This window comes from Macaca nemestrina, chromosome 5 (assembly GCF_043159975.1).
Source record: "Macaca nemestrina isolate mMacNem1 chromosome 5, mMacNem.hap1, whole genome shotgun sequence".
Classification (NCBI taxonomy): Eukaryota; Metazoa; Chordata; class Mammalia; order Primates; family Cercopithecidae; genus Macaca; species Macaca nemestrina.
In genome coordinates, this window is record NC_092129.1 from 31,849,068 (window position 1) to 31,872,985 (window position 23,918).

Sequence of the window (23,918 nt, forward strand, 5' to 3'; positions counted from 1 at the left end):
CAATTAAATCCAAAATGGTATTATTTATAGAACAGAAGAGATCATTAGAATGTGCTGTGCTAGTATCTCTAGAATTCTCAAATTTATTATGAGAATTATCCTTTCCACAATTGTCAAAATAGATTGGCCATAAACATCCTTGCAGGCCTAAGCAATTTGAAATTCAGGGCCTATATCAGTTTCCTTGCCTCTACCCCTTTCACCCCCAAAAGAAACCAGTCAATTAGATAATGGATAAATTAACACCATATTGACAAGCAAAGTATAATTAGAAATTAATAAGCTTAAAGAGAAATGACTGTGTAAAAAAAAATCACTTGTTTCAGGTTTAATGTAGTCACTTTGGGACAGGAATATAAAACATGGAACATGAAAATAGCAGATGCCCTTTCCATCCATTAATAAAGTATCTTTTAAATAAATAAATAATCAATCAACCTATCAAGTCCACCATTAGGAAATTAGCAACAGTGCTTTGCTGTACCAGTACAGTTACCAGATTAGAGAACCTTCATATGTATAGGTAACAAAACATTCTCCTAAAATTTTCTATCGGGTTTCTAGATGGAGGTTCAAGGCCTTGTGTTATTTTGTAATAACTGATATACTAAGCCTAGCATCCACAATAAATGTTGATGTTTTCCATTCTGTAAAAATGATATGAAAACATATTAGTGCTTTTATAGTTATGTAACTTTGTATGTTTTGATACCAAAAAAGTTCCAGAAAATGTGAAATACAGATGGTTATCTAAGTATAGCTTCACAAAGATTGAGTGATTTAATTATCAATTTGAAAGAAAACTTCTTTATCTGTAACAACAATCATAACTGAACTACTGAACTGGTTAGCAAAATTAATGTCTTGATCTGCCACTCAAGCAGTATTTAGTCATTATTTTCAAATGACTCAAATTGAATAAATTAAACTATACCTTTGAGGATCATTTTAACTGGAGAAGTAGCCAATTATAAGGACTAGCCACAGGCAGTGTTTACAAAAAGTCTCTTTAAGAGGTGTAAGATTATTTCAGATCCACAAAGAAAAAGCGGTAGATGGTCCTGCTTTTCCCTTGTATCACTTGAAACATACAAGACTTGAATATTAAGTTAAAAGTGTATTGAGAATACTTCAGAAAACAAATGTATGCCCAAATCACTCCTTAAAGCATAGGAAGAAAAATAATACTAAAGTGGAGGAAAATAATTAAAAGTGGAATGCCCTATATATTCTAATTTGCAAGATGAAGCTTCACTCTTCCTGCAAAATACTACATTGCGGATATGAAGACGCCACACCAGTCCTAACCAAAACATATCCTCAGCCCTTCTCCAGCCTTCACCAGATATCACATTGCCAGCTTCTCTTTTGTCATGTTCTTGCACTTCCGTAAACTGGATTTCCCATCAGAGTGTTAGTACACTCTGATGAACTCAACAAAGCAGAGGTAAGAAAAAACAATTTTTAAAATATTGTTTTTATATTATGAAGCAATATTTCAAATAAATGTTATTCAATATTTCTGAAATGGCATTGAAATAGTCATAATGAGAAAAGTGAGAACTTGGTTGAACTTTCTTATGCTGGTTTTACAGTTTAATTCTGTGTTAGTTGGCAATACATTAAAAAAAAAGGAATGACAGAATCTTTCAAAATCCTTGGTCCAGCCCTACTGCACAAACACAAGCAACTACTGCCTCCCTTCTCTCTCGCTAGTCAATCCTAAGCCTTCTTTGAGAAGTATCAGTGATTCTGTCAAATACAACAGACTGCTCTCTATCCTGAGTGCCTTGAGAAGTTCTCCAGCTATTTCGGCGTCACCTTTGACAGGAGGCAAAGGTGGTAAGCAAGGGGCCAAGGCCCTGCCACCCATTCTGCCTTTTGTTTCTTTCATTTCCTGTACAGGGTAACTGCTCAGAAAAACTCAACTATTTCTCACAGGACAAATCATATGAAACCTTACAGGATTAAAAAAGAGAGAGAGAGAAAGTGCTTGTAATGAAAAGAAATTAAAGATATAATAAGAGAACACACAAGAGGAAACCAGCCACACTCATTCTCTCTAGTGCTATGTAGCTTAACCCAAACCCAGAGTAAACTGCCTTCACTTCAAGAAGCTGTCTCTCTGTAAATAAACTGACCAATGTATCTTTAAGACATAAACATCTTGGACTGGCATAATAAACACTGCAAAATAAATACAAAATAACATCCGGAGGCAAAGATTTGCTTGGAGTGGGATGAGAGGGTGTGCTAGCTTTTCTTAGCACCATTAATAAAGTATTAATTTCATTTTCTTTTAGTTTGGAAAATGCTTTCCATTATTAACCAAAAACAAATCAAAGACTTACTGATTTTACTTTAAAATCCAAAGAATGTAATACTGTCTGTCCATAATGTCTTTTTGCAAGTTGGGCTAATCTTCTTAGTTATATTTTAATTCCCTTGTTTTCTGTTATATGAAACTAGCACTCAGTTACCAAGCAGTTAATTTAGATATGAAAATGGTTTATATTTAGGTCTAATTATTATTGTCCTGTTAGATAAAAATCTTCTTTCTTTCTGTCTTGGGAAACCAATTTCTCCAATATAATATACCAGAAAAACATAATGCTTCCATTGTAAGAGTGTATTATAATGATTATGGCATTCAACCATTGTTTCTCACTGCAATGGTAGAGACCATGTTTCATGCACTTCCTATCGGCATCCAACTTATGTGTAGTTATCCCATTCAATTAACATTTACCGTAGGCCAACAGCAACTGGTCCAGCTCTCTACCTGTACAAAATCATTACCTCAAATGCTTGAGTTGCTCCTAGTAAATTTTACTATAATGTTATCATGTAGATAATTGCCCTAGGAATTACTTCTCTTATTTTGTGTAATGCTCTGATAAGATTTTTGGAGATGACATAGTAAGCATTGTATTCCAATGCCAAGAAAAAAAAAAAAACCCTTAGAAATATATGTAGCTTACAGCCAGGTGCCGTGGCTCATGCCTGTAATCCCAGCACTTTGGGAGGCTGAGGTGGGTGGATCACCTGAGGACAGGAGTTCCAGACCAGCCTGGCCAATGTGGTGAAACCCCGTCTCTACCAAAAATACAAAAAATTAGCTGAGTGTGGTGGCACACACCTGTAACCCCAGCTACTCAGAAGGCCGAGGCAGGAGAAGCGCTTGAACCCAGGAGGTGGAGGTTGAAGTGAGTCGAGATTGCACCATTGCTCTCCAGCCTGGGCAACAAGAGCGAAACTCCATCTCAAAACAATAAAAGAAAAGAAATATATGTAACTTATGAGTAAATTATAATACCTCCTAAAAATCATTATACCTAATTTACAATAACTACTACTAATAATAGCAAAATAAATTATTCCAAATATGTATACCCTAACTTATTTTTTGTTCCCCATGTGTAAATCTTTATTTTTTATAAAATGAAATAAGCTTGTTAACTATTAGTAGAATAGTAAATGCCTTCCATTTAGTCAAATAAATATGTAAGGATATTTAATCTCATATAAGTGTTTTCTAAAAGTATACTTGTCTCTCTTTCCATAGGAAGTAATGTCTGGCAGAGGAAAACTGCTGAGCTATGTCTGAGATAGTTTCATCTGCTCACAGTCTGCTCCTGATAGCACACATTTATTGTGTTTCTTTCATGGCCTAAACTATACCAGCAAAATGAGGAATTCAGCTTTCCTTTTAAAAAAAAAAAAATGCCCTTTTGAAAATAACAGGCATTTTACTAAACATTCCTTTTTTTCTTATTTTGATTAGCCAAAATGCTAGTTGTAGGCAGGCTACATAAAGGATATTCTAAATTCCAGACCCTCTTTCATCAGATACTGCAAAGGTTGAAAGTAAGATCAAATTTACCCAACCTACAAGTTGTAATAAATATGAAAGAATCATCTTTGGCTTCCATGATTAGTATGTCCTCTCTTTCAACAAACAATAATTCAACAAAGAAAAATTTTAAAAGTTCTGTCTATTTTAGGCTTTGCAGATAGAAAGACTTGCATTTAAATCTCTTTATTATTGACTGTGCACTCTTGGAAAAATAATTTAAGTTATTTGATTCTCCATATATTCATATATAAAATAAACATAATATTTTTTACGGACTGTATGGAGTTGTGAAGATTAAAGGAAACTGGCATGCCAAGTACATAGTGGGTTCCCAGTAAACTGCTACTAATTAAAATGTATGTGCTTTACTTAAAATAGAATTTCCAAGTCACTCTGAAACAGAAATATAGATATTTTCTTATATGTAAATATATATAAATGCACTCATGAAAACACACATATATTTCCTTCAATAACCCATCTTTCTATAATATTTAATTTAATCAATAGGTATTTACAGTATTTCTACTGTTTACCAGGCAACATGTTTGATACTGCTAATAGAAATCCACAAAACAAAATTCTTGTCTTTGAACTTTCCTACTAGAAGAAACACATAAGATACCCAAATGCTATGAGTGTATTTTACCCAAGCCTGTGCCTCCTGGTGTGGAGGTCAAGAGGAATGAGCCCTAACTCAGGCTTGGATGCAGGAGCAGGAGAGGATGAGTGTTTAGTAACGTGAGCTAATTCGTCAATCATGAGCACTTCTTTGGCAGTGAAACAAAATAGGAAATGAATGTCAGGTTGGTTATCACAGGCCATGAGAAAAGCCTGGCATAAATGAGAATATGCAGTTTCGGGAATTACAAGTAGTTTCTGTGTTGTCTGGCAAGAGATTTGGGAGGTGTGACTGGGAGACAGATGATAAATGGCCTAATATGTTATGCGAAAGAGTCTATACTTTATCTTGAAAACAGTGATGAGTCTATCAAGGGTTTTATGAGGAACAATGAGATAATTCTATTTGCCTTAAAAGTTGCCTTTGGTGGCAATGAAAAGATGGATTTTTAAGAATGAAGAACACTCAGATGAGTAACAGTTTTAAGTATAGGAGTATAAAATTGCATAGTCAACTTCAAAATAAAAAGAGCCTGAATTAATGCAGAAAAAGATGAAAGGGAGGAGGGAATAGACACCAGAGATCATTTGAAGGTAGAAGCCATGAAACATGTAACCAATAGCAAGAAGCAGGGGAGCAAAGTGAGTCCCATGTCTCCCTGGGCAAGCAGTGTCATTAATCAGAGAATCATCCACAGCTGAGAGTGGGATTGCTTATTTGCTTTGTTGAGATTGAGGTGTGTGACAGATATTCAATGGAGATAATCTCCTAGGAGTCTGGAATATTATAGGTCTGTCCCTGGGCTAAACTGTATGAAAGGTAGAGATATTGATTTAGAAGTAATTGTCTAATAAATAAATCAGAAGGCATATGTGAGTGAGCCTAAGGAGAATTCAGTGAAAGAGAAGAAAATAAGATTGAATACAATTAGCAATATTTAAAGCATGAGTAGAGGAACAGGGAGTTATGAAGGAAACTGAGAAAGATGGACTCAGAGGTAAACAGGTCAAGAATAAAGAAAGCAGTGTTACAGAAATATTATGGGGCATGATCATATCAAATATTGCAACAAAATCAATCAATCTGAAGACTTGCAGGTGTCCCCAGGACTTGCCAATATGGTGTTCTTTTAGAACTTATTTCAACAAAGTTCTGAGGACAGAATCCAGGTCTCAGTGTGCCAAGAAAGAATGAGAGGTAGGGAATTGAAGATGCGGAATGTAGGCAACTCAATAGAGAAGCTCTTCCATCTGTGGGTAAGAAGGAAACTCAAGGTAGAGCCTACAGAGAGTCAACATATATTTTATTTGGGTCTGCTTTATGAAGCAATTAGACTACAGCCATTAACTTATTGAGGCAAAGGAGAAAAAGAAGTAAATGTTCTAACTTAACAAAGAGTAGAATTATCCAAACCTGTGATAAAACTAAAAGTCCAACTATAAATATTAAGTATTTTTACTTAATATTTATAATTAAGGATTTATAATTAAGGGATATTTATAATTAAGGGATAAATGTCAATTTTAACAGCATTTCCATTCACACTTGTTTTCTCCAATACATCTTTCCAACTTTCTCTCTTGATTCCCCATATCACTTCATAATTCTCAGTAAGATTTTTTTTTTTGCCTTCTCCTTTATTTCTCTTTCTCCTTTTCTATATAAATGCATTTGGTAATGCTACTTCATCTTAACTGATTTTCTTTCACGTAAAATCAATCTTGGTTGCTGCCCTCCTTAACACCTAAGTCAAATTTCTCAACTTTTATGCAATATTCCCTATTCAACTCTGTGCCCCAAACTCATGTATACTATATTACTTTCTACTTTTTGTACATTATTTTGTAAATAAATTACAAATAAAAGTAGATGTCAGAAACATTTTAAAATGTAAAATGCTGTAAAATACGAAGTCTGATAATATTATTAATATCAATTTAAGGATGCTTTATCTCCCCCTTGATCAAGTTGTAAGCCAATATTTGAATCATGAATATAAATCATCGACAAGAAAAAAATAGCTCAGGTTGACATCACTGCCTAGTAGAAAAATTTCCCTTAAAAAATTTAAACCTGTTACTTATATTTTATTTAATTAAATACATATATATGTTCCATATTTGCATTTCTTTTTTCAAATACATGCAGCAGCAGTCTACTATATGCAATCCTGTTTAATGCAAGCAGTTATTTTTTGTAACAGTTTATAACTCTTTCACATATTGGCATCATTTCAGCTATTCAATTAAAAATGAGATTTTTTTATTAATGTATTCAGTTGCTGATATAACACATCTTGTGCTTAGCATATTCAGCAAAATTAGGGCTATATTGTTTCCATTAACTTATTATTTAATCCTTAAAAATAGAAACCTAATGTAATGGTTATCGTATGGATCCAATACTAAATATAGAATTCTAGTTTCTACCCTATAGAAACTCAGATGATCTGTAAAAAAAAAATCACACATCTTCACAACTTCTCCCAAGCTGACAAAAGAGAAATGCTTGCTTTCAAGTTAGAGTCTAAATCATAAAATTTATTATATAAGGCCAGAAAATAAAGGAAATTATCTTACGTCTATTGTAAATCCTTTTGAAAAAAATCAATTATGTTTCAGCACCCCTCCAAAACTGTTCATTTTAAAAAATTTGTTTATTTTCAAAACATATTTCCTTTTTGCCTAAATAACAGGGCTTGCCCTGAGAAACAATTGTGGATTTTGAAGACTACATTAAAGTTGTGTTGATATCTGATAAAATTCTAAAAATAATGTTAAACTATTGATAAGAAGCTAGAGTACCAGCCTTTACCATCAGAGAAAACGACAGGACACATGGAATCACAACCCCTCTCCATCATGCTCTCTGCCTTACTAATCCCATTTTTCTATTGTGGTTTAGTTTGTTTGTTTTTAGAGTTTTTAAAATAATCGATTATGGAAGTTTTACAGAATGTGTATTTAATTAAATAAGAGATTTGATGGAACTTCTCTGTATATATTTATATATAAGATTTAGAGAAGCAGCTACAATTAGATGGCTCCATATCTGATTGAACATCCCTATGTAAGAAGCATTGATAAAATTATCTATGTCAATCTCTTTGTCCTTCATCTTGCCCTGTTAGCCTCATCTCAATAGCTTAGATTAAGCTAAAGAAATCATTCCTACTTGAATTTGAAAAAAAAAAAAAAAAGAACAATGCTGTTGGAAATAACTGATACTTTGGAGGAGAAATTCAAAACTGTAAAATAACAGGTGTAATGATAGGCTGGGCCAAAATGATAAAATCAGTAAAAAAAGAAAGAATAGGCCTACATTATAATACAACAAAAAACATGGTACAAGGAAATTAATGGCAGTTGGGTATGGAAAAAGTCAACCCTCAGAGGTTTTATTGGATCACAAACTTACCAAGAGCTAAGAAGCTGATAATGGTGCCCAAAGGAGCTAAGGAAGCAATGGTGCTGTGGACAACCCACCATTCCCAGGAACTGCTGCTACTCCGGCCCCTACCCCCCAAAGTCAGGTCCTAGGAACAAGCTAATCTAAGCATCTGCATTCTTGGGCTAGAATTTCTTCAAAGGCACCATAATAAAATCTCCATAACACTGAGTTGGGGCCTTGAAAATGGCCATTCATTCATGTCTTCAAACCACAGCCTGTTCAAATTCACCCATGAGCTCTATCAGGAAGTGTAAGTCCAGGGAATTCCAACACATGAGGTGGGATTTTTCAAGGCCACTCCTGTTTTTAAGGGAATTATTCAAATGTCCACTAAATGAAAGAAATAGACAGCTCAATTTAGAAGAGTTACCTGTTGGATTCTAGGTATGGATAGAGAGATGGATGTGAGAAATGGCTAAATCAGACTTGAGGCAGCACAAAATAAATAGGAAAAGCATAGAATTCGGGGTGGGGGGAATGACCAAGAATGAGAAAGATGTACATGAAGGAAGAAGAGCCAAAAGAATAGGACTTTGGCCAGGCGCAGTGGCTCATGCCTGTAATCCCAACACTTTGGGAGGCCGAGGCAGGCGGACCACTAGGTCAGGAGATTGAGACCTTCCTGGCCAACATGGGAAAACCTCATCTCTACTAAAACACACAAAAAAATTAGCCAGATGTGGTGATGCACGCCTGTATTCCCAGCTACTTGGGACGCTGAGGCAGGGGAATCGCTTGAACCCAGGAGGCGAAGATTGTAGTGAGCCAAGATCGTGACACTACACTCCAGCCTGGCGGCAGAGTGAGACTCCATGACAAAAAAAAAAAAAAGAAAAAAAGAATGGGACTTCATGTTACTGTTTCTAAACCTTAATTTCTCTTAAAGGTCAGAACATCTGGCAAAATCATGCCTTACACTTACTGTACCATTACCACTTTTTTACTTCTACCACTCCTGATAGACTCATCAATTACTTGAACAGATCAATCCACTTTCACTCCTATCTATACTAATCTTGGACAACTGCCACTTCTGTGTGGACAGTATATCCAACACTCCAACCTTACTCTTTATATATCTCTGCCTGGACACCCTAGTCCATATCATATCCCAATTCATCTAGCTCCAGATTTCTAACTTCTTGGTTACCACACTCTGTCCACAATCTCATGTGCTTTCTGCTTCCTCAACTTTTTGGTCCACTGATAATACTGATAATATCCTTCAATCTCTTTAAGGACATCTTGGCCCTTCCGTTTTACTTAATCTCTCATCCTCCACCCGGCTTCACTAAATTTTTCAGCTGGGCTTCATTTTCCTCACTTGTAAATGGGAGTAGGAATATCCACCTTACATATTTGATGTGACAATTAGAGATAAATTCTGTAAAACATAACGTTGTTCCATGCTAAAAGTAGACATTAAGTGATGGCTACCAACCTTAATCCCCATAAAGCTCATGACATTTTACTTAGAAATCTCTCTTGCCATTACCATCAGTTCCCTTGCCTTTTGTCCTTCTTCTGCACCTAATTAGCAAAACTCAAACCCTGGATCAACCAGTCACTCCCTTTCCAGTCACATATCTGGCTGCCAAGCACTGCTGAAAATAAATTCCACAACCACATGGATTGATGCCACTACAAATTTATGGTCTCCCACATCAGTTGGGCTATTAACACTACACAGTAAAACTTCTAACTATCCCTAATCCACTTCCTCTCCCATTCACCACAATAATATTTTAAAACTTTCGCTAACCTGATTTCCTCCATCATTCTCAGCAAACGAACTCTGCTTTAGAGAGAAAATACAGATCATCTTGCAAGAACGTTCTCCACTTCCTTTCTCTCCCCACAACACAAACAAGTGTAAATATAGTCAGAGTCAGCCTTACCTCTTCCCTTTCTATTTTAGCTAAATTGTTGTCCTACATTTCAAATGTTAAATCTACCATCTGTTCTTTGAATCACATCTTCTCATTTCTTTGGGAACCTTACATTGCGTGTATCTCTTCTCTTCTGTATTTCAACTTCTCTTTTTCTTTCAGCATATCCTATTTTGTCGCTCTGTTTCCTTCTAGTGAACACCTTAGTTTTTCATTCACCTTAGAACCATGTTTCTCCAAAGAGCAGAATATACTTACCTCCATGACTCCATTTCCTTGGACTGTGTCAACCACCATATCTGTGTTTTTCTATCTCTACTACAGTAAATTCAATCTTGCAAATGTCTTTGTAATTACTAAAAACAACAAGCATGTTTCAGTCCTTACCTTACATGACCTTTCTTCTATTCATGATGTTGCTTGTCATCTTTATTGAAATTCTTTCCTCCTATGACTGTTAAGCCATCATCTACTCTTGATTTTCCTCTTCTTCTTTCTTTTTCTTGGGGGGCAGGGGAGCATGGGGGATGGAGTTTCCCTCTTGTTGCCCAAGCTGGAGTGCAATGGCATGATCTCAGCTCACTGCAGCCTCTGCCTTCTGGGTTCAAGCAATTCTCCTGCCTCAACCTCCCAAGTAGCTGAGACTACAGGTGCCTGCCACTATACCCAGCTAATTTTTTGTATTTTTAGTAGAGATGGGTTTTGCCATGTTGGCCAGGCTGGTCTTGAACTCCTAGCCTCAGGTGATCTGCCCACCTCAGCCTCCCAAAGCGCTGAGATTACAGGCATGAACCACTGTGTCAGGCCTCTTCTGTCTTTCATAAAGAAAATCTCATTCATTTATAGGATTTTAACTACCAGTAACCTTAATAGTCCAACATCTAACTTACTTCTTGACTTGAATGTCATATCACATTTCAAACATATTATATCCTAAATTGAACTCACCATCTCTTTCGTACCTTGAAATTTGCTCATCTCCTGTTTTTCCTATGTTGGCAAACAGTACTACTTCCCAGCCGTTTTCTCAAGCCAAAAATTGCATTCAATCTATTGACTGAGTCCTATTATGTTTTTCCCTCAATAATCCTTAAATCCACTCTTTTGTTATTATTATTCTATGATTACTGTTTCAAGTTTGGCTCTCTGTGTAGTTTTCTACAAAAGCCTCCTCCTTGTATCTGCTAAAAGCCACTGGAGCAATACTCATCATCCCACTGCTGCCAGGTATCCACCCAATCAAAAATTTTCCCCATTGTTTGCCATTACTTTAAACAAAATTATCCAGTACTTACCCTGTATAGTAACTTTTTATATGCCATTTACATTAATGCTAAAAATAATCCTTAAAGTAAAAATAAATGGGGTCAGAATAATTTGATACCCAAGATTAAATAATGAATAGAAGTAGCAAAGCCAGATTTTGACCAAGAGACTTTCTGACTGGCAAAAGTGTGCTCATAATGGCTATTATATAACTGAGCCAAAGACGGCCTCTGTATCTTGGTCTCTAGGTTGTTTATTTCATCACTGCAGGCTGAAACCCATTAAATCAAAAGTCCGCCAGCACCAAACTCAAATGTGTATATATCCAATTATTTTTGAATAGCCCAAACACCCAGATTTTTAACCAATTAGCGCCTTCTTACTTTGCACACCATTAGAAACTTCATCCTACATCTGCTGGTCATTAATAAGATAGAGGCTTGTGGTTATAAGACCCCAAAATGTTGTGGCAATTTTAAATAGAGTGGACAGAGAAGACTTTAGGGAGGTGCCACTTGAGTGAGTTTAAGATTTTGCTCTGAGGTAGATGGGGAGCCATTAGAGAATTTGAGCAGAGGAATTCTACGATTGGACTAATATTTAACCGAATCACTCTAGCCTCCAGGTTGAAAATCAACTTTAGGGGACAAAGAGCAAAGGAAGCAGTTGAATAAAGATGGTATTACAGAATAGAGTGGATGCAGTAGAACTGGTAATAGAAGGTCAGATTCTGGAACTATTTTGAAAATAAAGCTACCAGATTTGCTCATAGGTTATGAGTAGGATGTGAACAAAAGAGAAGGATGAGGGATGACTTCAATGTTTTTTGGTCTGAACAACTAAAAGGGTGGAGTGGCCATTAACTGTGATAGAAAGGCTTTTGGTGAGGTCTTAGGGTTTATTATTTCTGTTTAAGCTTAACCTTCCTCCTCAATGAACAGAAATTGTTAGTGTACATCAAAACTTCAAAAAAAAATATTGATTCCTGGAGAAAAGAGTAATCTGAACCCAGCAATCAAATTTTACTATGAAATATAGTGATGACAAGTTGGATGGATCAGTGTATTCTAGATACTCTGATATTCCATATGGTCTAAAGAATAGTAGAATTCAGACTGCATCCATAATAAATGAGTCCCAAACATGGACTGTTTAAGACTTGAAAAAGTACAATAAAAATAACAGAGTGGATTTTAAGGTTTATTTTTGAAAACTCTATTTTTCTTTAGTTTTTGTTTTATAACCTTCCTTTTCCTTTTCCTCCTCCTTCTTTTTCTATTACCTTCTGCTTATTCTTTTTTCTTCTTTCTAAAATGCATTTTTTTTTCTTAGTTGCTCTGTAGGCCATTAAATTTTTAAGACATCAGTTTTTTCCTGAAGTTAAAGTGTGATTTCTGGAGCATGTGTGGAGTAGAGCTCATCTAAATCCATCATGTTTTATTTCAATCAGCCTCTTCCTATTAGCATTGCAAAAAGACCCAAATCTACTATGAAGCCTAATTGGTAACAGAAGGGCACTGGTGCATCTCTCATTGTGCGTAGGTGGAGTAGGTGCTTGCCTCGTGATTTGCCTGAACGAAATACACACATTGCTTTAAAAATAGAAAGCCTCAGGATAAAGATAATCAAAAATTTATGTCAGCCTGAAAAACTGCATAAATTTTAAAGTCAGAAGACTTGAAAACTACGCTTTATAGCCTGCAAACTGAGTGATTTGGGGCAAGTCACATAACCTCTCTGAATCATAGCTCCCTCACTTCTAAGGCATCATTATGTAGTTTTTGCCTTCTTTTCTTCCTGTTTATCTTATTTTCCTTCCTTTCATCTTTACTTTCATTCTCTCTTCCTTTCCTTCCCTCCATCTCCTCTTCCCTCTCCTTTTCTTCTTTTCTTCCTCCCTTCCTTCCATTATACCTTATGCCACATAGTATTTGAGAGAGTTCAATAAGAATGTATCCAATAAAATAATAAGAACCTGAAAAGTAGATGTAGAAAGCCAAGAGTAGAAAGACATAGGCTTAAAAGCACCTATGGAGATTTCTAGGCAATTAAAAGTTGAAAATTTCAGCCTAGGTTATCATATTTTGGTTAGAATTATATATCCAGTCACCACTGTTAGCTGAATAGAAAGCAATGGTACCACATTATGGAAGTGTTTGCAGTCTCACTTCTTGGTCTATTCCATCCTTTGACCACATGAGAACACAGTTATACCACCTGTAATATGGTCTTCATAAAAGTCTCTCTACTCTCCTTTTTCTTTCATTCTTTTTGTATTTTTAGTAGAAAGATCTTGTTCTGTCTCCCAGGCTGCTGCAGTGTAGTGGCACAATCATAACTTACTGCAGCCTCAAATTCCTAGGCTCAAGCAATTCCTCCTGCCTCAGCCTCCTGAGCAGCTGAGACTACAGGCACATGCCACCTTGGCTAATATTTATATATTTTTTAGAAGTGAGTGTCTCACTGTGTTACCCAGGCTTGTCTTAAACTTCTGGGCTCCAGTGATTCTCCCACCTTGGCCTTCCAAATTTATGGGATTACAGACATGAGTGACCGTGCCTGGCCTCCCTATTCTTCTATGTAACTTACTAGGTGGATAAACTTTAGCAAGTTGTTTAACCTTCCTAAACTCAAATATAAGTCTTATATTATAATGATAATAAATAATATAGTGTATGTGAAAGTGTTCATATTCATTTTCTATTGCTACTTAACAATACTACCACAAACTTAGAGGCTAAATCATCTCTGTGGGTCAGCAGTCTGGTCACGGCTTAGCTGGATCCTCTGTTCAGGGTCTCACAAACCTGCAATCAAGGTGTTGGCCATACTGTCGTTCTTCTTCAAAGCTCAGTGTTCTCTTTCAAGATCATTCAGGTGACGGGAAGAATTTGGTCCCTTGCAGTTGTAAAACTGGGGCCCCAATTTTCTTTCCGACTATTGGCTGGTGACCATTCTGAGTTTCTAGAGACCACCCGCAGTTCTTTATCATGTGCTTCCACCGACAGTGCACAATCTAGCTCTTTGCTTTCTTCCAGGCCAGCAGGAATGTATCTGCTGATACTTCTTATTTAAGAGCTTATCTAATCAGGTCAAGCTCATTGAGGATAACTTCCATTTTGAGATTAATCAGTCAACAAATTAGTAATCTAATCATGCAAGTGATATCATATTCACAGCTTTACCCACACTCAATGGTTGGGAGTAATACAAAGAAATAGATCATTGAGAGTCATCGTAGAATTCTGCTCATTATATGTAGCATACCATGCCACCCACGCTCTATAAATAGAACAATTAAAACAAGATTTTATAAGAAGTGCTACTTTGTGTAATCTTTTTTTGAACATCAGAATCTTAACTATAATAATCAATTCAGTCTAGGAACCATTATGAAATAGTATTACCTCAAGGATTTCTCAAATTCTCGATTTTTTTTCCTAAATTCATTCATATCCTTCTCATTCACTTAACAAATATGTGTTGGCTCTCTACTCTGTGCCAGGCACAGTGGTAGACACTGATGATAAGATAGTCATGGTCTCAGCCTTTGCAGAGCATATAATTCAGTAGGAAGAATAAGATGACTAAAAAAAAACCCCAAACAACTAAAGAAACAAATAGGCACAATATTTGCTAACTGTGCTAAGAGCTTTCAGTCATTGTAGGGCTTTCTAGTCACTGAAGACCCTTAAATTATTCTCTGAGTCTTCTTGCTATTGGATGTGACTTCAACTGGAATTTTTTCCAACCAGAATATTTTATCACTTATGGTTAGTTTGGCTATAAACAAAGTAACAGTGACTTAAACTAGAATGAAGTTTATTTCAGTCTCATGTTTTTTGTAAAAAAAAAAAAAAAAAAAAAAAAAAAAAAAAAAAAACCTAAAGATATGCACTACAGGGCCTGTATGGGACTGAGCTATGCTTCAGGACTGAGCTGGGGTAGAGGAATAGGATAATGAGGTCATAGAGGTCACAGTGGAGCCAGCTTATGTCAGGCTCTCCCTTTGAGGACAATGGGCTACCATTGGAGGGTTTTGAGTAGAGCCATGGCATGCCCTGATGTAGATTTCAAAAGGCTACCATGTAACTGAGGCAAGAGACATTGCAGCTAAGACTAAAATGGTGGCTGCAGTATCAGTGAGAAGTGGTTAGACTGAGATTTGTTTTGAAGGGTAGGGACAACAAGATTTCCTGATAGAGTGAATGTGGAAATGTGACTCTAAGGTGTTTGGTCTAACTAGCCAGAAAATGGGAGTAGTCATCCACTAAGATGGAGAAAACTATGAGTACAGAGAGATTTGGGGCAAGAATCAGGAGTTCAGTTTGAGACATTTTAGACATTCAAGTGGAGATGTTGATGGCATTCAGATATTAAATTCCATCCATTGAGAGAGGTCTGGGCTAGAGATATATATTTAGGAGTTGAGAGTATGCATACGGCATTTTAATTGATGAGGCAAAGAAGAGTAGACCCAGCTACATCAACCTTAGCTCATGACTTCCACCTCATGACCTAAGAAAACTGGTCAAGTTCCATCTGGACTGCATTACAGCCAGCTGAAAAAGCAAGGAAGCAAAAGGCATATGTCAGATGACCATTACAGAGGGTTTTGTGAAACTATAAACAAAAATCCAAAAACTTATGCTTATGTCTTGTTGACCAGAACTTAGTCACATGGCCATACCTAGTCACAAGGAAGATTAGAAAAGAAAGCCTTATTTCCAGGGAACCAAATGTCCAGCTAAAATCCACGGTTTTAATTACAAGAAAGAAAATTAGAATGCAAACTATGGCAAACCACTAGCAGTCCCTGCCGTGCAATAAAAACCCTGAGGTAGATTTTAGTGGAGTAAGAAAAGTCCACAACTTTTGGCAAGTTTTATAAATAGGTCACTCATTCTAACCCAATCTGAAGGCCCAGTCTCATCAACTAGAATTCCCAATATAAAGTTTGCAGCTGAAGCCCCAGTTAGAAATGGTGTAGCAATGTATTCATGGGATAAAATAAAACAAATGTAAGTCTTGGTATCTGACATATGTGACAGAAACCCACCTTGAACTAGCTTAAGAAAAAAGGAAGATTTTTTTTTTTTTGCGAAGATATTTGTCTCATTTTCAGAACTTAGAAAATTACCAAACAACCAAAACTCTGGGAGAACAAGTATTGAACTAGCCTCAGGGATAAAACAGATATTGAAGGCATCTTCTAAATATGGTAATATTCTTGGGACGTTCCTCCTACCTCTCATCATTTCTATTACTTTGGGGAACTGGATGGTGACAGCTTTATTTTCCTAAATTTTGCAATACGGTAAATATGTGGAATGCCTCCTAACTAACTAATCAAGGGGAACATCCCAAGGTTCTTGATTAGAGAAGAAATAGAAAGAGATTCACTTCCTGGAAAGAAATTCTGGTTTGCTCAGTTTGGGGAATATTCCCATCCACGGGCAAATGACTGTCAGCTCCCATCCGAACCAGGTGGATGAAAATACAAATGAATGAGAGCTGCACATGAAGAAGGGGGAAAGCTACTGAACAAATAAATTCATCAGAGCTCTTCTAAATCTGGAGCTGACATACTAACACTTTGGAAGTCCTGAACAACAGTTCCAACAGCAGGAAAAGAGGCAAAAAGAAAATCTATGTTCCTGTACCATTATAGAATTTCAATGTTTAGTCAGGAATAATTTGAGTGTAAAATCCATTTAAGGGACTTCTTTTGTGGGAACAGAGGACGTTCTTGATTAAAAGGAGGGGTTCATTTTGTTCGGTTTTAGAGAAAAAATATCAACTTTATGTACTTTATATCTCTGGCCTTATATAACTGAGCTAAGCTGTGTCTGGTGCATGTTGTATAACCCTGGCTAGTTTTCCGCCCAGCTGCATAAGAACAGCCAAAGAAGCTCCCCTGAGGTCCCCTCATAGCCAACCCAAAAAACACAGAGGATGGGAATCCAACCAGCTCTGCCCTACTCTTTGAGCCAAATACTATCTTGGCCTTCAGTGCTTTCCTCCACTGCTTGTTGTTAGAGGTGTGCTTTCGTTGACTCGATGAATGTTGACATTGAGAATTCAGATTTAAACTTTGGAGTAGAAGCAAAGAAAGCAAGTAGGTCTTCCACTCAACTTTTATCCTAGACTACATAGGTCCAATCAACCAAGCCAAAAGAATCAGTGAATGGTTAATCTAAGCTCATCCCACCCAAGATCTCCATGCGAGTGTGGAGCCAACCCCAGATAGTAATAAAACATTATTTTATTTGGTTTTGTTTTCTCTATACATATTTTTTCCTGGATTCGTGGGTATTGTACCTGTTAAGAATCAAATTAAGGTGATTGAGATGCCCTATCCTGACTAGTCATAGCCGTATCTCTTTCCATAAAATCTCTTGCAGTTTACATGTATATATGTACACATAATCAGACATTCATCTATTTTGTCATAACTAAATACAAACATATACATATGGAAGTTGATGAACTCATATAGCAGGGCTCTAAAATAGACTTTTAGCTATATTTTACTAAGGAGCTTATGAGACCTCCTTAGCCAGTTTGAATGAAGATAGCTGGTATCTGTACTGCTCCTGTCTGGAATCCTCTTATATTCACATTTATTGCCCTGATAGTTTTTATCAGGCCACCTACCCTGGGATTTGTGTCTTTCTTATTTAAAAGCCCTCATTACTATTTTCAGACTGGCTTTCATTTTTGTATCTACAAATGCTTAAATTTCACTAATCATCTGATTTCTACAGAGAGTTGACTCTTCTAATTTGTGCCACAAAATAATTTCAGCCTGCCTTATTTCTTAACCTTGAAATGTTCGTGTGTGCTTGTGTGTGCATGATCTCACACTCTCTCTCTCTCTCTCTCTCTCTCTTTTACTCTCTCCCGCCTCCCTTTCCCTGTTTATCTGTTTATTTCTAAGATGGATGGATGGGTGGAAGAAAGGAAAGAAGGGAAGGAAGCAGGGAGGAAGAGAAGAAACTTCTCAAGAGAGCATTGGTATTATGTTGCACAAATTTGGGCAAGAGCAGTTGTCTCTGGAGGGGTAATAACAACTTTTACATTGACTAAAGTATGAATATCATGTATGACACATCCTATGCCAACACTGACTACAGCAGTTGAGTGTGTATCTATTTAACCATTTTACACATAGCACCATAGAGTTTATGGTGAACGTAGTTAAAACTCCGTATTAGTTTTCTTCTTTTTGGGTAGAGAAGAAGCACAGAGGTGAGGCAAACATTTACAAGACACCCAGAGGGGGCAAAAAGAGACTCAAACAAAAGAGAGACCGTGGCTGCCAAATACAAGCTTCCCTACTTCTGTGCCTCATGCCTTGCCCTCAGTTGGCCTTTTCTGTGCTTTAGACACCCTTCAGGGAAAGGCTTTGCAGGGCTTAGGAGAGGACTTAAGGGTCTATTTGTCACCTATGAAATCAGGGAATCCGTAAGAAATTGTCTCTCTCTTGATTTTTTTCAGGATGGCCTGGGTCACCTCGAATAGCCCAATAGTATCAGAAGTCAACTCTTCACACCTAATTTAGAAGCCATGCTGACCTGAAAAGGTTAATTAAACTGTGATTGTATTCACTTTGAAATGACTCTTATTCTCTTATGTCATTGGTACTTGTGCTAACTTGCAAATACAATCACAGAAAAACTGAGTTTGAATTAAGGCACAAATATGTTACTAATCTAAAAAGAAAGAGAAATTAAGTTCTAGCTAGTTAGATATAACCATGTTGTGACACAAAAGGTAGCCACCAGATAGGGAGGATGCCACCTGCTAGATGTTAAAGTACCAACACTTGTGAGTGACTTGTTTTTAGAAAGTAAACTTGAACAGATTCAAATTTTATTCTTAAATTGTTATTACTCCCATTCTTGCATTTTGACATATGTAGGGCCAGGAGAGTCTCAGCGTTCTGTCTAGATCTCTTTGGATTGCCCTTACCATTCCTGAGCAGCCCTCCTCCAGTTTCTGGCCTATACCTCAGACTCTTACAAAAACTGCCTGAAGACAGCTGAAGCTATTTTGACTACAGGCTAAGAGCAAAGGAGCTGAAAGTTCCTGGGAGCTTATGTACCTCCCACATCCCCAGTCCTTGGATGATTACTTACTGATGCAAAAATATGAAAGCTTGGTCTTCTTCCTTCTTCAATCAGGAAAATGCTGTGGTGAATTTTACATTTCAGAGAATTTAATGTTTCCACAAAATCAGGTTGAGGCTCTTACCTGACTTCTCCTGTATTATTGTCCTGCTGACACTATTTCCTTCCTGGAATCTCCTGCAAGTACTTTCTTTACAAATCACTTGTACACACACACATTCTTGTCTCAGGGTTGATATGTTGCTGAGAAAATTTACCTAAGGCAATATATTGTCTTGAATAGAAGAGAAATGAGAAACTTAGAGATGTTCTGTCAGAAATTGCACAAGACCCTGATATGGTTTGGCTGTGTCCAAACCATATCATCTTGAACTGTAGTTCTCATAATCCCCACGTGTCATGGGAAGGACTTGGTGGGAGGTAATTGAATCATGGGAGTGGTTACTTCCATGCTGTTCTCACGATAGCGAGTTCTTACAAGATCTAATGGTTTTATAAGGGGCTTTCCCCCCTTTTGATCGATACTTCCCCTTCTTGCCATCACATGAAGAAGAACATGTTTAGTTCCCCTTCTGCCATGATGGTAACTTTGCTGAGACCTCCCCAGCCATCATGATCTGTGAGTCAATTAAACCCCTTTCCTTTATAAATTACCCAGACTCCAGCATGCCTTTGTTAGCCACATAAGAACAGACTACTATACCTCCCAATTTCACTCAGAATTGTCCCTCCTAAGAATGTCATCTGTCAGGTGTGCCACTCCAGAAAAAAAAGGATTGAAATTCTTCCCTATACTAAGCCTAGATGAGGAATCTTTTCATATATTGCACTTCAGGAGTGAAAAATTTTAAAGTCAATGTCTATACAAGTTTAAAGATTATTATATAAACTGTGGAATTTTTTTTTTTTTTTTTTTTAGACAGAGTTTTGTTCTTGTTGCCCAGGCTGGAGTACAATATGAAGGTATAATAGTCTTCACCTTATAGAATTGTTGTGTGGATAAATTAATAAATATCTAGATAAATACATGTGTGTATATATGCACATGTATGTCTATGTACACACATATATATGTGTGTATTAGAATGATAGCCCTAAGCGTTAAATATCATTTATAAGTTCTAATTCCAGGCTGGAGTGCAACGGCATGATCTCGGCTCACTGCAACCTCCACCTCCTAGATTCCAGAAATTCTCCTGCCTCAGCCTCCTGAGTAGCTAGGATTACAGGCATGCAACACCATGCCCAGCTAATTTAGCATTTTTAGTAGAGACAGGGTTTTTCCATGTTGGTCAGGCTGGTCTTGAACTCCCGACCTCAGGTGATCTGCCCACCTCGGTTTCCCAATGTGCTGGGATTACAGGCATGAGCCACTGTGCCCAGCCTAAATTGAGGAATTTTTTAAGAGAGAGAAGTGTATTACAATCTACTCATTTTTTAAAATTAATAATGGGAGTGTTGAATTCTACTGATTTACTCAGAAAATAACATTTTCATGTCAGTTACTTTCCAGAGAAATGTGAGAAGTAGAAGAGAAAAAGACAAGGAATAGAGACAAGGAAACACAGTGAGAATTAGAACTTATAAATGATATTTAACGCTTAGGGCTATCATTCTAATACACACATATATATGTGTGTACATAGACATACATGTACATATATACACACATGTATTTATCTAGATATTAATTTATCCACACAACAATTCTATAAGGTGAAGACTATTATACCTTCATATTTCTGATGAGAAAACCCCAACAACACTAAGATATGAAAAAGTTTGCTCGAAGTCATCCCACAGTAAATGGCAGAGCTGAAGTCTGGTCCCAGGCAATTGGGCTCCAGTATCTGTGTTCTAATTCACTACCTGTCCTGGGAGAAAGTGAGAGAAATTATTAGAAAGAGACAGTGAAGAGGAAAGAAAAGGGAAATAGAAAGTTAACTAAATAGGCAAAACTGACTCATATAAACATAAAGATCAGGCAGAAAGGAATCAACGAGATAAACACAGACACATCCCACAGAGGCAATGGGAAACTGATATAAAGAGAGTCTCATTGTAACATAATTACAGATAGAGATCCATATGCAAAAAAGGACATGCATATTTTATAAAAATAGACCAACATGCAAAGCAAGGCAGAATATTCATATATATATATGGCATACTCAGCTGGGCAATTGTTTTGCTCCACAGGGTGCTGACTCACTAGTTTTCACCTGGAAGCTGGGCTGGGCTCAAGGATCCAAGGTGCTTTTACTTCCATGCATTATGTCTTGCTGTGGTCAATTGGAAGACTGGGCTCAGCTAGATTCTTCTGTCTCTCTCCACATATTCTCAATACTCTCCATGTGGTCTCTCCAGCAGTGTGATCTGACTTCTTATTCTGTCCCTGGGGACTTTAGGAGACTGAAGTAGAAGCTGCCAATCTCATAGAAACAAGGTCTAGAACTGTCATAATCCCTGTCACTGCACTCCATTAGTGGAAACAGATTAATGGCAGTCCAGATTCAAGGAGATGGCAAATAGGCCCCACCTCCCTATAGGAAGAATGTCAAAGAATTTGTGGCTGTAGTTCATCTGCCACACGATTTAACCAGAAACAGGCTAATAATGCACAGATGTGTGAGAAACTAGAGAGGGATCATGCTTTGGACACTTTCCAGAAGGAAGTGTCACGGAAAGCTAGAGTTTAAGAGCAGAAAATGTCTCTGATACTACTGGCAAAACTGAAGATTGGATAATTGTGGAAAAGGAAAGAAATGAGATGACAGATTTGGGGTTGTAGACATGCACATTTGTTTAGATCTAACGAAACATGTTGTACTACTTGGCCCAAAACGTTTTCTTCATGTCCTAGACGACATGTTTCCATTGTGTGTATTGTCTTGACTGCCTACATGATTTTCCCATTGTGCTTCTGCAACCATGTTTTTAAGATTGTAAATTCTGCTATTTTTTATTGTCCTTTATGTTTCTGAAATGTCTCCCATCTGTAAATATATCTGGATACATATGATCCATTAATAGTACATAGTCTCAATCAGGAGGCTCCTGTTCTATCTGATAATTCAGAGACATACAAAAAGGTAGCAATGGATACAAGCCTGGTGTAGTAGGTCTAACCATTAAACAATCATATCATCAGTAATTCCCCTTCCCAGGCCAAAACAGAATAGTTCAAAGCAAAATAGGTGGTATGGGTAAAGCATTCACTGTGTGGTCAAGCAGAAATCTGCCATACCATTTGCAAGGTGCATAACTTGTTTAAGTCATACTTAATATGAAGTTAGTACTACTTCTTTTCTAGGGTTGTTAGGATCATTTGAGAAAAGGTATAACATGTAGATAGCACATAAGAGCTATTCAATAAATCATAATAATTATTATGAATATTATTTCAACTATAATATAATGCAAGTAGGGAACTATAATAAAATACAAAATCCCATATATACAGCACATGAATCTGGTTAAATATCTGTGTTCCAGAACTTTAATTTCTAAAACAAATAATAATATAATATCCATACGTTACTCATATGGTTATATATTGTCATTAAATATGAAGATACATGTTACATTATGGTTTTTACCAAAATTTAGTTTTAGAAGTAGTGTTTGCTCTCTTGTGGATTTGATTTGACCAGTGTTTGACTTGAAAATTTTCTGTTTGCTTACACATTTTTCATGTACGTGAACATTAGAAGATATTATTGTTAATAGAAATAGAATGAATTTAAAGATGAATAGAATTTAAAAGTTAATAGAATAGATTGAAAAGTAAAATACTTTATGGTTCCAATGACAGTTTTTGTGACTAAGCATATTCTTTAGATAACAATTATTTTTAAATGATTCTCCACAACATAAAACTAATATTACTTAAAAATGCAGGTAGTACTACAAAAGAAAGTTTCCAATAAGTTGGTTGTCTTCTAAAACAGAAGAATACTTAAAAATGACCTTTATATCTCTTTTTTTATATTCCCTTAGTCTGGCATTTTCTCTTTGCTATATCTCCAGAATTTGGTTGCTAGTTCTGTTTTTCTTCTCTCTCTCTGCAGGTATCCTCAAAACTCTCCGTGTAGACCACGCAAGTATAATTAATCTCTCCCTCAGAATTCTTTGTTTTTAAGGGGAGTATGTTGTGTTTTTTTCTGTAAGAATTTTTTATTTTTTATTTTTATTTATTTATTTATTTTTAAGACGGAAATAAAGCTTGGTCACCCAGGCTGGAGTGCAGTGGCGTGATCTCGGCTCACTGCAACCTACACCTCCCAGGTTCAAGCAATTCTCCTGCCTCGGCTTCCCAAGTCACTGGGATTACAGGCACCTGCCACCACATCCAGCTAATTTTTGTATTTTTAATAGAGATGGGTTTCACCATGTTGGTCAGGCAGGTCTCAAACTCCTGACCTCAAGTGATCCTCCCGCCTCAGCCTCCCAAAGGCACCTAGTCTTCTTTAAGAACTATTTTGGCATTTTAATTTGGTGCTTTATTTAAGAGTCGTTTGTGTTTATGTTTGTCTCCCATACTTGATTATAAACTCATGAAAAGAAGAAAACTAACCGCATGTCCCCAAAATACAAACCAGAAAGCTTTATACATAAAAGATATTCAATAAAAAAGGTTAAATTTACTAATGCACACACATAAACCAATCATGCACTTCATTACCCAACCAGACACTGGTAAT

General features: G+C 36.6%; 1 long non-coding RNA gene across 4 annotated transcripts in view; it reads right to left on the reverse strand.

The window, feature by feature from the left end:
• The window catches only part of LOC105465565 (uncharacterized), a 90,426-nt gene that overhangs the window by 44,792 nt on the left and 21,716 nt on the right, over positions 1-23,918 (reverse strand). For 2 of the 4 annotated variants that reach the window (XR_011623346.1, XR_011623345.1), the window contains exon 3: positions 19,340-21,089. The exons of the other annotated variants lie outside the window; for them this stretch is intronic. This is a non-coding gene — a long non-coding RNA (uncharacterized lncRNA). The remainder of the gene's footprint in view (positions 1-19,339; positions 21,090-23,918) is intronic. 4 annotated transcript variants of the gene reach the window in all.